Consider the following 15,073-nt stretch of genomic DNA (forward strand, 5'->3'; position numbering starts at 1 on the left):
TATAAACCCCGCACTCTGGAAGGCTGAGGCAGGAGGACTGCAAGTGCAAATGTAGCCTGGGTTCAATCCCCACTATAAAAATTTTTTAACCAACAGCCTGGCACTTCAGTCTAGATTCTCTCTGGGTCTCATGCCTCACTGTATCCCCAGCTCCACATTTGGAAGACTGTAAGTACCAGTTGGAAGAGTGAAGAAAAGAAGGAAGGAGTTCAAAACAACAACCACAGGACAGCGAAGGGGAAGTGGCTTACCCTAAGTAAAGAGACTTTCAGGAAAGAGAATTCAAAGGCTGTACCTCAGATATGAAGGAAGAGAGAGAGACAGAGAGGGAAAGAGAGAGGGTTTTTTCAATAATGTTTACCCATATATACAGTGTGAGAGTGTGTGGCTGGGTGGGTGCGTGGTTGAGTCTGTTGCTTTGGATGAAACACCCAGGGCCCTGTGCATGCTGGGTAATGGATCTACCACAGAGCCACATCGTCAGCCCCTATAAAGCATTATTTAGTTACATTTATACTTTCTCCTAATGCAGTATTCTTATGCTGAGATATAATTGTTGGGGTTTCACATTAACGAAGGTGTTGCTGCCATTGCTCCGTGTCTGGAACTATCTGTAGAGCTAGTTGGTGACTCCCAAGAGAAACCTATTGCATTATTTTTATCTTTTCGAGGCTCTGGCATGAGTAAGATAAAGACTCTGACCTCAAGAAGCAGCTTTAGGGGACAAGGATGTGGCTCAGTAGCACTGCAAGTGCCTGGCAAGCACAAAGTTCTGAGTTTAATGCCTAGTACTAAAAAAAAGAAGCACCTTTAGTTTGCACAAGATGACTGAGTTACAGGATCCATTATTATAGAGAGCTAGAACCTTAATACGTATATATCCCATATATAAGATTGTGTGTACAGAACTTCTTGTTTGTTTTATAATCATTATTTCTCATAATTCTCAGACAAAATAGAGGAAATGAACTGACATAAAACAAATTATAGAAACTTAAGTAACTTACCGAAAGTTCCTCGCTTCTAACTGGTTGGAGCCAAGACCTGAAGGCCTGGAGACCCTCTTGCCTCCCTGGCCACTCCTTCCAGTCTGCCGTATAACCTCTCTTGTTTACTCACCCTTCCTTCAACACTGGATCTCTTTCACCTGTGTCATCTGCCCTCTTCTCCTCTCGGTCTGTATATTCTCTTTAGGGAGCTTCTTCCACTTCCTTAGCTCCACGGATCATCTACATAGAGATGAGTTGGTCCAAGTCTATACTCAGACCCAAACATTCTTCTTATTCCTAAAGTCGTCTATCCGGGTAGCCAGGTGACATATCTCTCTGGGACCTCTAGCTAAACACAGCAATTCACACCTGTAAATTCACACCTGGGCTCATTTCAAACACTTGTCAGATTTACTTGTTTTATTTTGGGATGGGTAACCTATAGTCCACTGACTATAAGCTCACTGACTGTAAGCTAAAAATGATCTTTACTATCCTTAAAAGGTTGTGATATGGGCCGGGGCTTTAGCTCAGTGGTGCCTTTGCCTGCCTCACAAGCATAAGGTCCTGAGTTCCATCCCCAGTACCAAAAAAAAAAAAAAAAAAAGGTTGTGACAATAAATAAAGGAAGATAGTGCTTGCTTCAGCAGCACATATACTAAAATAAATAAAGGAAGATGAAGAATCAGTGTGTGGCTTGTAAACTTAAATGGCTTACTCACTGCGTCTTCAAAGGAAAGAAATTATTTTCGGTAGTTCTGGGACCTCAGGGCCTGGCCCATGCCAGGCAAGTGCTCTCAGCCCTAGGATGACATCCAATACACGTTGGAACCACTCAGAAATTAAAATTAAAACATCTCTGAACTCGAAAAAGATGTGTCTCTGCTATGGCTTCATTAATTGTAAGAAATAGAATACCAGAAACTGTCTCCCTCAACCATCCTAGTACACAGTATTTCTCTCTGAAAATTATATATACTGGAAAAATTCTTACATATAATACTTAAATAGAAAAAACCAATATGCTATCTTCTCAATGATCCTCAAACATTTTTTTTGGTACCAGGGATCGAACTCGGGTCTTTGCACTTGCGCAGCAGGCGGCGAAACCACTGAGCTAAATCCCCGGCCCCTCAAAAAAAATTTTGACTCTCACAACCCCTCCATTAGTACATTCCTAACTCAGAAAGAGAAAGAGAGACAGAGACAGAGAGAGAGAGAGAAATGCTAATGTCTCTCATGCATGAAGTATTTATCACAAGAACTGTTTTACTGAAAGCAACTGCTCTGGACCCCTTTCCCATCCTCAGCACCACATTCTCAATCCCTGCTCCCACCTCTGGCTCCTCACCCTGCACCCCACTCCCATCTCCAGCAGCTCACCTCAGGGCGTGATCCAGTTTCTTACTTTACTAAAACAAAACCGATGAGAACAAGCTCTCTTCACTTCTTTTAGATCCACTTCTGTATTTCTCCAAACATTTCTCTATACAGTTATCCTTGCTTTTGTATTCACCACCTCAGAAGAGAGAGCATCTCTCCTCTTTTCACACTTAGCTTCAAGCTGGGCCTTCACTATCCCAACCCAGATGTTCTAGACTTTGCTCCTTCAAATCTTCCCTTTCTTGATTCCTCCATCTCACTCCCTCCCCTGAACCCTTCCTTTCAGTCTTTCCTTCTCCTAGCACCTAAAAGTCTTCTAATGAGCCAACAGCCCTTCCCTCTCTCTTCCGTTCAGTGACAAGATTCTTGGCCTATTTCTTTCTTACAAGATTCCATAACTCTCTCAAAATGACCAACAACATTTTCATTATCAAAATCAATGGCCTCCCTTGATTTTTAAGCTTTTCGACCTTCCTGCATCATTTGATCAGATTCTTGTACTTTTCTCTCTAATCTACTGTCATACCAACTCTCCTGGTTTTCTTTTTCTAAATATTCACATATTACACACTTAATCTGATTTTTCCATTCATCTATTAAAGCTTAAATGTTTTCCCAAAGTATATTTACCTTTTCTCTCCATATTGGTAACCCTTGACAATCTCATCCAATCTTAAAACTTCACTGCCACTTTTACAAAGATAATTTCCAAATCTATAATCTTCATTCCTGAATGACCTTTCTCCTCCTTTCTCTTCCCTTTCTTTCTTTTTCTACCTTGCCATCTATCTAGGCTTCGCAATCTCTCTCCATCGACTCTCACGTCTGTCCTCTCCTCTCCATCCCTACTGTTACAACCCTCCTTTATACCACTGCACCCTGGATTCTAGTACTGGGTTTCCAACCATGCTGTCTCTCTCCTTTCTCAGTCAATTTCCAATCCACTTATGCACTGTTGCCTAATTCATTGTGAACCCCACTTCTGATCAAGTTGCTCTCCCATTTAAAAATTATTTTATGTATTAAATGCCACTGAACTTAAAGTGATTTATGTGATTTTTAAAAGGGAAGAACCAATTAGTGCCTTCCTACAGAACGAGGTTCAATGCCCTGCTCCCAGCCATGAATTAGGCTCTCTAGGACTGGTTCAAACAATCTCTCAACCTGCTTCCTGCTTCCTACTTCCTCCCCCTTCAGAAACTTTCCTCCAGCCTGTCTGTTCTCATGAGGGACACTGCTGACTTCCATCTTGCAGTTCTGCCAGCCCCTAATACTTGTTGGCACCGGCTCCACACATCCAAAGCTTAGTGCTCTGTCTCAGTTCAAACCCCACCTTTTCCTGAAAGTCTTTGATCATTTCTCACTTCCACCCTGAAGTATGAATTCCCTCTTCTGAGCTTCGGAAACACTGCCATGGTCAGTCATCACTTAACAATACTCATCCAGTGTCCTCCCTGTGATAGACCCCAGAGTGCTGAAGCTTGGATTTGGGAAAATGGTTTCCAAGCCATGTTGGTTCTGACTAAGGAATGTGTCTGTGGGCATCATTACACAGTTGGTAAAATCTACACGGGACTCCTCATGCATCATCACCATACCACACGTGCAGACTCGTTCTCACACCAGGACACCAGCCAACCGACACACGGTGGAAACCAAGACGGTAAGTTGCATTAGATACATTCATCCACATCCCCATTCGTGTCAGCAGCTGCCTAATCAAAGGCCTAGCTCACAAATGGTTTCACTGAGACAGCAACATTGGAGTTCTCTCTCAAGCTACAGAAAACAGGGGCTATAAATGGAGAAGGAAAAACCTTCCAGTGCTTAGATTTTTAAAAGTCTACAATTCTAGCTATTTTACTCTACAGCAAGATGGCAGTGAATAGGTATCAATGCCCAGGAACATACCGTCTGTTCCACATAGAGAGCAACATCATGTCCGTCCAAGAGAGGCAGCCAGGACGCAGGGCAGGAGCCCGCGAGGCGGTCTGGGCTCCCGGGACCTCCTTCCGCAAGGGTCCTCCTCAGCCTCGGGCTCCCCAGGCGCGGGATGGGCTCCGGACGCGCCTCTTCGCGCTTCTTCCTCTTGTGCTGGGCCATTTTCTCCCAGTCTCTATTAAGAGGCCGTGGGTCACTCCAGGGCGCAGCCTCAGGACTAGCTCGCTGGCCTTAGGGGTACTGTTAAGGGCCACCGTTAGAGGGGAGGGGCATTCCAGTGGCCAAGCGCGACCCCTCCCACGCGCATGCTCCCAGCGCGCCCCCTCCCACAGGTATGCTCCCTGCGCTCTTGCTCCCAATGCCCTTGTTCTCAATTTCGTCAAATTGAAGTATGAATGCCCCGAAGAAATGTACTGATGTCATTATCTCAGCCTGGTGTCAGCTCTGGAATCCTTATGGCTGAGGGATGGTCCCATCTCCAGGAAAGGACTGTCTCTGTCTGTGGTGGTCCAGGTTATGTGGGGCTGTTTTTCAAACATTAAGAGCAGAAGATAATATTGAAGATATCACCCGTTTGAATGTTCATGCATAAGAAAAAAATTATGGCAGAAGATGAACAAGCATTTCTTATGAATTTACAGTCCTTTTTAGCAAAGAAGCCACCAACTGCGCTTGGAAGGCCTGTAGTGGCCTCACCACAGGTCCAAAGAGGCTCTGCTAAGACACCAAATAGGTCTGTGTTATCCAATGTGGCGTGCCACTCATCCTTGAGCTACAAGTGAAGGCATCCCGTTACTTTTTTCAATAGTTTAATAAAACAGACACACAAACTAGCTTCCAGGAGGCCCAGGTGTTGGTAGTGGTGGTAGTACAGTTAGAAACAGGGAAGTGGATGGAGCCATTCCCTTTCCTTCATTTAACTATAAACACAATACCACCCTACTGATTTCCACATTTAAACTTAGGAGGTTGTGATGCCCAAGGTGACAGATCATTGACACCAGTGAGAGACAGAATGGCAGGCACCTGGAGTCACATAGCTACTTACCACTTAGTATGAGGTATATGCTTGGCAATTCTTTCCTTGTCCTGCACAAGAACCTGGACTAGTTTTGGCCTGTTCAACTGTAACAGTACCTCTCGGGGTGGGCCTGGAGGTGGAAGCAGCAGTTTCCCACCATCACCATCGATCAGTCATGCCAGAAGCCTGGCTTACCAGGCATTTGTGTGGAAAGAGAATTACATGGAAAACAGTTCAAGATTTTCCTGCAGCACCTACCTTTCTCTCCATGGAAGGAGGAGCTTTCAAGGTACCAAATAAAAGCATTTATTCAGTTTCATGAATAGTGTAAATTTCCCTCCACCTTTTTGTTCAAAAGTGGAGTTAAGGAGCTAGAGTTTTTTCAGACCAACTACACTTTATGTCTTTGTGTATATGTTTGTGTGTGCAGCTGCCTATTTTTGTAAAAGGAGCTGTATAGGAGAAAACTCATTTCACATTATACAGGAGTACTATTTGCATTCCATTTTGCATAAGAAAGTACAGCTTTGGATGTTAGAAATCTCAAAATTTACAGAACTGAAATACAACCAAGTGATCATATTCTAAAGACTATTCAAAACATAAAAACATCTAAGGAAGGGCAGAAAATATGTGATTTGGGTATTATGATGATATGAAAGTTGAAGCTTACGTTAGGTATGGCTATTAAAATTATGAAAAAATTATCTTAGGTCTATCAAAAGGAACATAATCAATTGTTGGATTTTGCACACCAACATAAATGTGGCACCACACCATAGAATATGCTAAGAACACTATCAGAGTTTGATGCACTGGTCACTTTCACTCAGAGTGCTATGGTTTTTAGTCTGGATGTACCCCCAGTGCACCCCAGCCCACCCGCTAAGACTTGAAAGCTGGCCTCCCCCCTTGCAAGTGGGCCAATCTGGCCCCCGCATCACAGTGTACCCCCTCCAGCCACCAACCTTTCCTGGCTTCCCTCTAGCTTTGCAATTAAAGCTTTTCTTGCCGTAAATTTGTGCTTTAGTTTTAATTCTGTTTTTTAAAAAATGAAAGGAAAGACCCACTTGACCCTGAGACGCTGTGACACATACCTGTACTCTGAGAAGAAGCTGAGAAGTCTTCCCCTGGCTCTACATATTCTCGGAAGTCTCTAATCCACTCTGCTCCATTTCTTTCACCAGGAGGAATTTTTTAATTTGTCAGGTTTTTGTTTGTTTGTTTGTTTGTGCTAAGGATTGAACCCTGTATTTTTTAATTTGTAGATTTTTTTAAAAAATAGTAATTATTTACATTTTCACAAAGAAAAATTAACGTTTGGAAGTTCTCCCCTGCAGGAGGAGGGGGTGATCAGAAGGAAGAGAGCTGGCTCCTACATAGGCAGTGAGTAAGGTATGGACAGCTGAGCAATCTGGGCTGCAATTTTTTTTCCACACAGCATTTAATGATAAAATTTCCATTTTTCTTCTCTTCACTTTTGTTTTGTGTGTTCCATTTTGTTTTCTTTGCTTGTTTGCTTTTTGGGTGTTGTTGTTGTTGTTGTTGTTGTTGTTGTATTCTGGGGTTTTTTAAAGAAAAGGGAAGGAAAGAGAAATAAAACCAGAAGGGGAAAATGCCCCCCAAAACATTTCCTACACTATTTAAGAACCATAATGTTACACCCAGCGAGAGAGAACCAACCAGAGGCCAATATTAAATCCACACAGGAGTCTATTACCGGCCGGGACCCAAGCCGAACATCGGCCTGGAGCCTCGACTGGGGGTTGACAAACACGTTTTATATACCTTTGAGGCCAACAGTTTCTAGGCCCCCCTATGGGATAGAACTAGCAAAGCAAGCAAAGGGTACAGAAGCGGAATGTCCTGCTGTTAGAACATTTGTAAAACAATAGTTGATTAATTGTTATTTCTAAAGGGACCTTCTAGGGGGAGGAGGTTTCTAAGCTTCCTCCTTCTGAGTTCATCTAAAGGGCAGGCAGGTGGGTCAAGCAGCAATATGGAGTCTGTCTTGCTAACTAGGGTCCTTCACATAGTTATTGTCAAGACATATGAATTCTGGGTGAATTATTTTTTCCGGTTTTCAACACCAATAGAGAATTTTGCAAAAGCTACGGCCATCAGAACACTCATCTTCCCCTTTTACTTTCACTTGTCACTTCTTACTAATGAGGGCATAAAAGGGTATATTCTGCTCTTGCAAGCACTAAGTGCTAACAGTGAGAGCTCTTCTGATACTAGTATGGTGATAAGACATTTTCTCAAACATCCAAGTTTTAGCACAGTTGGAAGGACTAAAATTTGTTTCTTTCAACATAAACACTCCTGGAATCCACAAACTGATTCTGCAAAGAATCTTTCTTCTTTCCTTTTCCCTTCTCTTAAAACTGATCTTTTTCTTTTTTCCCTCTCTTTTGCTCCAGGCACCTGGTGGAGGGGGAGTCTTCCCTGTCAAGAGGCAGGCAGTTTCTCCCAGTACCACTGCTGGGATGTGCTGGTCTGGTACCTAGACTGCACCCTAGTGTCAGACTCACCCAGGCCAAAGGGAGCATGGAAATGCAACAGAGTTTTCTTTTGGTCCAGCAGCCCCAAGTGCTGGGCCCTTCTCTTCCCCCATCCCCTAAGTTATTTAGTGCCATTTTTTATTTGGTTTTTTTTTGGTTTTGACTTTGGTACCAGGGATCGAACTCGGGACCTTGTGCTTGCGCGGCAGGTGCCAGAACCACTGAGATTAATCCCCGGCCCACATAGTGCCATTTTAAAGTCTGGGATGTGGCATCTCTGGGTGGGTCTGGGTCTCCAGCCCACCCTCAAATTTTCCCAGGCTTGTCTCTCTCTCCAACATAGAAAGAGGAAGAGGAGTCAGACAAGAGTGCAAAGCAAGAGTAGAGTTTATTTACAGAAAAAAAAAAGAGAGGGAGAGATACAAAGCCACTGGAGAAATGGGCTCAGTGACCATTGAGGAAGGCCAGGGGTCCTATATATATGGGGTTGCGATTGTGGTCCCTCCGTCTGAGGGCAGTCCCACCCCATTGGTTGGTCTCTCTCCCTGCCCGGGGTTTGGGTTCAATATTGCAACAATTAGGGTGGACAATGTCACAAAAGCAAGATGGCTGATTGCCTATAAATTACATTCTCAGGACATTGAAGAAGTTACTCTTCTCCTAAATTCTAAAGGCCAGTGTCTTTTTTCTGGCTTTACCAAGGGGGTCCCATCTATCCCTACAGGGCCACAATGCAGTCTTTCCCCACAGCCAAGTGAAAGCTTCAGATTGCCCTGTCTACCCAGTGTTCAGTAGGACCAACAGTGGCTGCCACTTTGGGAAAATAAATGGAGTCTTAGGACAGGTGGGATCTTAGGACTGCTTCAGGCGCTTGCATGGGGGCCCCAGGAAAGGACACTTCACTGAAGCCAGAAAGTGATAGGCTTCGGCCACCAAGTGAGGGTGTGACGCCACGAGGGACTTCCACCCGGAGGTCTCCAGGATGTCGGAAACATGATAGGTGATGAAATCCACTGCCTGGGTTTTCAAGTGATCTGCACTGTGGAGGTCAGCCAGGATGAGGATCTCCGAGGCATTCTCCACAGAGAGGTTGCTGCAGAGCGAGTCCTCACACATGACCTTCAGGCGCTCCAGGGCATACTTGTCAGCAGCTGCCAGCAGATCGTGTGCCATTCTGTCAAGATTTGGTGCCTTCCCAGTGTAAATGAACCGCATCATTTCCTTAAAAACTTCAGGCTCCACATCACTGATCTCAACTCGATTCTTTTTGCTCTTCTCCATTTCACGTTCAAACATGGCATTAAAAACTGGAGAACGGGCTGCTAAGATTGCTTTGTGAGCCTGAAATTCCTGGCCAGCCACACACAAGCAGCAGTCTGTGAGCCGGGAATTCTCCCACAGCCCTCCTAGCTCATCTGCCAACCGGCACTTAGGAACCTTTACCACATTCATGGTATTCTGGCCAGAAATGTTGACAGAATCTTGTACCATGTTCATCTCGCAGAAGAGGGTAAGCTTGTCATCAGGGAGAAGCTCTTTGGCCTTACTCCAAAGAAAATCTCTACCGATGAATCTTCTGAGTCCCCAGCCTTTGCCTTGCACAAATCTACAAGCTCGTCCACTCTCCATACCTTCGATTTCCTCTCCCTTGGCATTCAGAATGGAGAATTTGAATTTTACCCAAACTTCCCTCTTTGGACACCTGAGCAGTAACAAGTAAAAGGATAGGTAACCCTTGCTTTCTTCATGGAGCGATTTCGGGTTTGCTCCTAAACGCCATTTCAGTTCATCATTAGCTCCAGATGAAAAGGTTGAACTTTGAATGTTTCCACTCATTTCATCTAGGCAAAAGCTAATGTTATCAATGGTCCAGAGGTAGGAGAATTTCACTACTTTGATCTGTGTATTGCACCAGGTCTCAGCTACAGGGCCATTTGACATTTCTGCCGGAGGTGGAGTGCTTGGAAATCTCGACATCGCCAGTTTGCAAGTTAAACAGGGTCTCCAAAATCACACGACAAAGATTTCTGTTCTTTCGTCACCAATTTGTAGAGATTTCAGTCCAGTTAGCAGCTCCAAGACAGGAAGGGTGGCATCGCAGTCAGGAGGCAGACAGCCTAATTTGTAGATTTTTAAAAAAAGAATTATTTAGAACTTGCTTTACCAAGACTTGCTAGTATATCAGAAGCATCTGAGTAATTTGTCAATCACTGGGAGAAATATCTCCTTTAAAAAGTTTCCTTTTTCCCAAGCATGGTGGTGCATGCCTGTAATCTCTGCACTCAGGAGGCTGAGGCAGGAGGTGCTGTAAGTTCAAGGCTAGGCTCAACTACACAGCAAGACCCTGTCTCCAAAACAAAAAAAAGGAAAATCTTTTTGGTGATGTTAAACTACAGTGGATTTTGTTTTGCTTTTTGCTGATACTGGAGACTGAACTCTGGGCCTTCACACTGACTCCAGTCTTTTTTTTTTTAGAGATAGAGCCCCACTAACTCACTAGACTGCTTAGGTTCAGCTGAAACTTGCAGTCCTCCTGCCTAAACCTCCAAGAATGTTGGGATTAGAGAAATGTGCCACCCTGCCTGGCTCGGTCACCAGGTTTTCTAACAATACCTGCCCATTGCCATTAAGATTCCAAAGCAGTCCAAGGCTGTGACACATGTAACTAGAGTATCCTTCAGAGAAATGGTGCCCACTGAAAAATTATTGAGACCCTTGTGATATGGGTCTTACTAAGCTCATTTTTCCAGCTCCATCTTCAGCCTATAGCAGCATATTTTCCCCTACAAGGAGCTTGGAGCATGAAAGGGTAGAGGCTTTGCTGAGGATCTGACCCAAAGTGACTGTCTCTCTTTTGTCCCTGCTCTGACCATAGGAGGTTGTGACTTATCCAGCAACTGTCTGTCCCTCCGCCTTTCTGCCCTTTGCTCCCCCTTGCACCACAATGGATTGGGACAGTTTTTTTCCAGTGTCCTCTGGAGCTATCAAAACACCATTCTCCACTCCAATAAGAATGCAACCAGGACTGGTAGGTCCTCTTCCCCGCTCCAGCCTCTTCAGTGAATACTGCTGCATTTTTTTGAGGCCAGAACAGGGGACCAGGGAGCAACTAAAGTTGGGAAGGGAGGGATCTGGGTCCCTTATTTGCATACTCAGCATTCACAGCAAGCCTTCTAGAAGATTTCTTGATTTGGGCCCTTGCCCTCACTGACACAGGTCTGTCACCATGCAGTGAAGAACAGCAGCCAAAGAACTATAGCTAAGGGAAAAGGAAGCTTGTCTTAGTTGAAGACAGCTAAAAGTGACACAAAGATGTCCTTGGTGACATCATTCCTGGAGCTCACCATCTATCTGAACATCTCATAGGGATTTCTAATAGTTGTCTTTATTATTTTCTAATAGAAATATCATAAAGATTAAGTAAGCTAAAATAGTGCTGCTCGTGCAAGGGCTCAATAACTATTTTTATCTTTGCTAAGTCAGCCTAAATCAGGGATTCTGTTTCTTGTACCCCAAAGTACCCTACCTGAAACATCCCTACCTACATCAGTCAGTGCTTACTAGAGAAACAGATTTAATGCAAAATATACAAATATATAAGAATTTACAAGATTGACTTATAGTGGCTGCCCAAAGGGTCAAATGTGGGTTAGTGCAAAAGGGCCGTCAGCACACTGGAGACCCAAAAGACCCACTTAAAAGCCTGGCCCTCAATGCTGCATCCCGTGTGAGCATCAGGAGGAGAAATGGTCTGTGCTGGAAGTCAGGAGATACGTCCAAGATACAGGTTAAGACTGAATCTCCTCGAAAGAAACAGAAGCAACTCTTCCTTCTTGGCTTCCCTTTTATACCTTTCAGGCAACAATCCACCCTAGGGTGGGTCTTCCCACCCTGCGCTGATCCAATTTAGTTAGGTGTCTAGACTCAAATTGATAGAATCAGTTAAATATCACACCACCTGTCTTTTCTATATATTTAAAGAAAGGGTCTGTTTTGCTACTTCTGAATTTCTTATCTATCTATCTATCTATCTATCTACTTATGTAGTATTTTTTAATCAAGGTCTTGCTATGTAGTCCAGGCTGGCCTTGAATTCACAGTAATCATCCTGCCTCAGCCTCTGGAGTGCTGGGATTATAGGTATGGCCACCATGTCCAGCTACTCTACTTCTGAATTTCTATGGAAGCAGGGCAGGGTTAGGTGGTAGAAAGAGGAGGTCTGACCACAAGGCTATCTGTAAGGAGTATTTGAAGTCTGAAAATGTCCACTTTGAGAGATGCACTCAATAGCATCAGGATCCAGTTCACCATATCCAGGCTGTCTTTCAGCAGTGGCCTATAACTGGCTAATCTGAATGGATTTATTATCCATGGTAGATTGTTTATAAGTGAGAGGGTCATTTTCTTCATATTACTATTTTATTTCATTGCCTTACTAACTTGCCAAATTCTTTTTTTTTTTTTAAGTTTTTAGTTTTTTGGTACCGGGGATCGAACTTGGGTGCTTGCACTTGCGCAGCAGGCAGTGAAACCACTGAGCTAAATCCCTGGCCCAAAAACTCTATTTTTGTTTTTGTTTTTTGTTTTGGAACCGGGGATCAAACTCAAGTCCTTGTGTTGTGCTTGTGCAGCAGGCGGCAAAACCACTGAGCTAGATCCCCGGCCCGCCAAATTCTTTAGTTTCTAAAACTAAAGAGCTGAAGTATCATATCATTGAAATAGTGAGAGTTTTACCCACTTCTTTCCAAGTTTTCTACCTCTACTTTGCCATATCTAGTTGCACTGGCTAGTACTTTCAGTAAAGATATTTAATGATAATGACAGAAAACACTCTTACCTCATTTCTTTCTTTAATAGAATAGCTCTAGATTTTTTCCAGTAGGCATGATGTTAATTTGGGGAACTGAGGTAAATATATTGTATCGTGTTAAAGAAATATTCACCTGTTGAGAGAATGGAGAAAAATTGACATAAGTCTTCTGAGAAAACAATGCATTAAGCATTATATCTTGTCATAAAAATCAGCATAACCCAGGCCATTTTCGTTTCAAAGACACTAAGATTAACACTTGCTAGGTTAGGACAAATATCCTTTCTTACTCATCTTATACATTGTCATCATGAAATTGAGTCCTGACTAGTTTGTTTATAAGAAATTTATCTGAGATATTCTGATGTTTAACCCTGCAAAAGAACTTTATTATCTCTTAGAAAACGTTATCTTTAATCTGAAGACTATGTGTGCTCTATATGTTTGTTATGAGAAATCTCATGGACCTATCTACTATAGTTTTGTTATAAGAAATCGCGTATGTTCAAATGTGCTAATTATAAAATGTATGGGACTTTTTGTTAATTTTTGAGTCGGGGTCTTGCTAGGTAGTTCAGGCTGATCTTAAACTCACTATGTAGCCCAGGCTGAGTTCCAACTTGCAGTGATCCTCCTGCCTCGGCATCCTGAGTGCTGGGAGTACAGGAGTATCCCACAATGCTCAGTGAGACATTTTATGATAATTAAGAGGTCACAACATTAAGAAGATATAATAGTCCTAAGAGTAAGGGTTTGTTATATATGAAGCAAAAACTGAAAGGGAAATGAGAAACATCAACAATTATAGTAGATAATTACAACACTGAAAAACTAGATCAAAGAATCAGTTAGTGTATAGAAGATTGGAATAACATCATCAAACAACCTGAAGTACTTGATATTTACAGAGTGCTCCAAAAAGTGCAACTTTTTTGAGTGTACAGAATATCTCATTTTTATTCTGGGTCATAAAACAAACTTCAATAAACTTAGATTGAAATCATACAGAGTATGTTATCATCATTAAATTAGAAATTGATAACAAAAAATAGCTGTGAAAGTCCCAAATATTTTGAAATTAAACATTGCTCTTCTAAGTAACTCAGAGGTCAAAGAGGTAATTATAAAGGAAACTGAAACATGTTTTGAAGTCAAAGATTTAAAAAAGATATCAAAAACTACAGAATACAGTTAAATAAGTGCGTAGGAGAGAACATTATAGCTTTATACTCTTACATTAGAAAAGAAGAAAAGTCTAGGTTAAAATGTGTAAGATTACACTTTAAAAAAAATTAGAGGGGTCTGGGGATTTAGCTCAGTGGTGCCACTGCCTGACTCGAAAGTGCAAGGTCCTGAGTTCGATTGTGACACACACACACAAAATTAGAGGGGGAAAGCTAGCCATGGTGACACGTGACTGTAGTCTCAGCACTCAGGAGGCTTCCAAGTTTAAACCTAAACTGAGCAATTTAACAACTCAATGAGACCCTGTCTCAAAATAAAGAATTTTTTAAAGGGCTGGGGTTGTGGCTTGATGAGAAAGCCCTGGGTTCAACTCCCAGTAGTAGAAAAAGGAAATTAGATCATGGAAACATTATGGCTTGTATCTAGATGTCCCCCAAAACCCTCATACTGTCATAGGTGGAGCTTTTCAGAGGTGGCTGAATCTAGAGTGTGTGTGATGCTGGGATTAAGTGTGTGATGCTGAGATTAAGGGTGTGTGGTTACTAGATTAGTCCACTGATTGGTTTGACCTAGTTCTGGGTGTGGATAGTGGGAACCACCCTGGGTGTGAGTGCTACCCACCCTAAGGGCATGTAGCCTGGATAAAACAGAAGGAACAGAAAGAGGGCTGCTGTTGAAGTTTGCTGCTTGCTGCTTCGCCACTTTGATGCTTATTGCCTTGCTGTCTTGCTGCCTTCTTCCTGCTGTGTACTTTCTCTCCTTTGCCATGCCACTCTGCCTTGGAGCCAGGCAACTATGAACTGAAACCTCTCCAAACTGTGAGCTACAGTAAATTTTTCCTTCTTTAATTTTGGGTGTTTGGCATTTTGTCTCAGCAATGAGAAAAATAACTAAGACAAAACAAAGATAGTAAGTGACAGTTTTGGAAATCAGTTGAGTAGAAAAGCTGCTTCTTTTTAAAAAGATCTGTAAAATTGATAAAGATCTAACTAAATGGGGGCCGGGGGGTAAGAGAAACGCAAATTAGCAATACCAGGAATCAAATAAGAGAACTGGAGATCCCACAGACATTAGAAGAAGAAAAGGGGATCTGCTTCCAGCAACAGAGGAGCACTTCCTATGGACAAACCCTGTTATGGCTTGTGTTTAGATGTCCCCCTAAAGCCTTATGCAGTCACAGGTGGGGCTTTTTCAGGGGTGGCTGGATCTAGAATATGTGACCCTGGGATTGATTCATGGT

The 15,073-nt window shown here is 42.9% G+C and overlaps 1 pseudogene; it reads right to left on the reverse strand.

Annotated features, from left to right (window-relative positions):
- Positions 1-8,207: 8,207 nt before the first annotated feature.
- On the reverse strand, positions 8,208-12,802 carry LOC147824915 (speckle-type POZ protein pseudogene; annotated as a pseudogene).
- Between the last annotated feature and the right edge of the window lie 2,271 nt (positions 12,803-15,073).

This window comes from Heterocephalus glaber, unplaced genomic scaffold (genome assembly GCF_053883595.1).
Source record: "Heterocephalus glaber isolate CG9 unplaced genomic scaffold, H.glaber_assembly_v1.0 deba00001531, whole genome shotgun sequence".
Classification (NCBI taxonomy): domain Eukaryota; kingdom Metazoa; phylum Chordata; class Mammalia; order Rodentia; family Bathyergidae; genus Heterocephalus; species Heterocephalus glaber.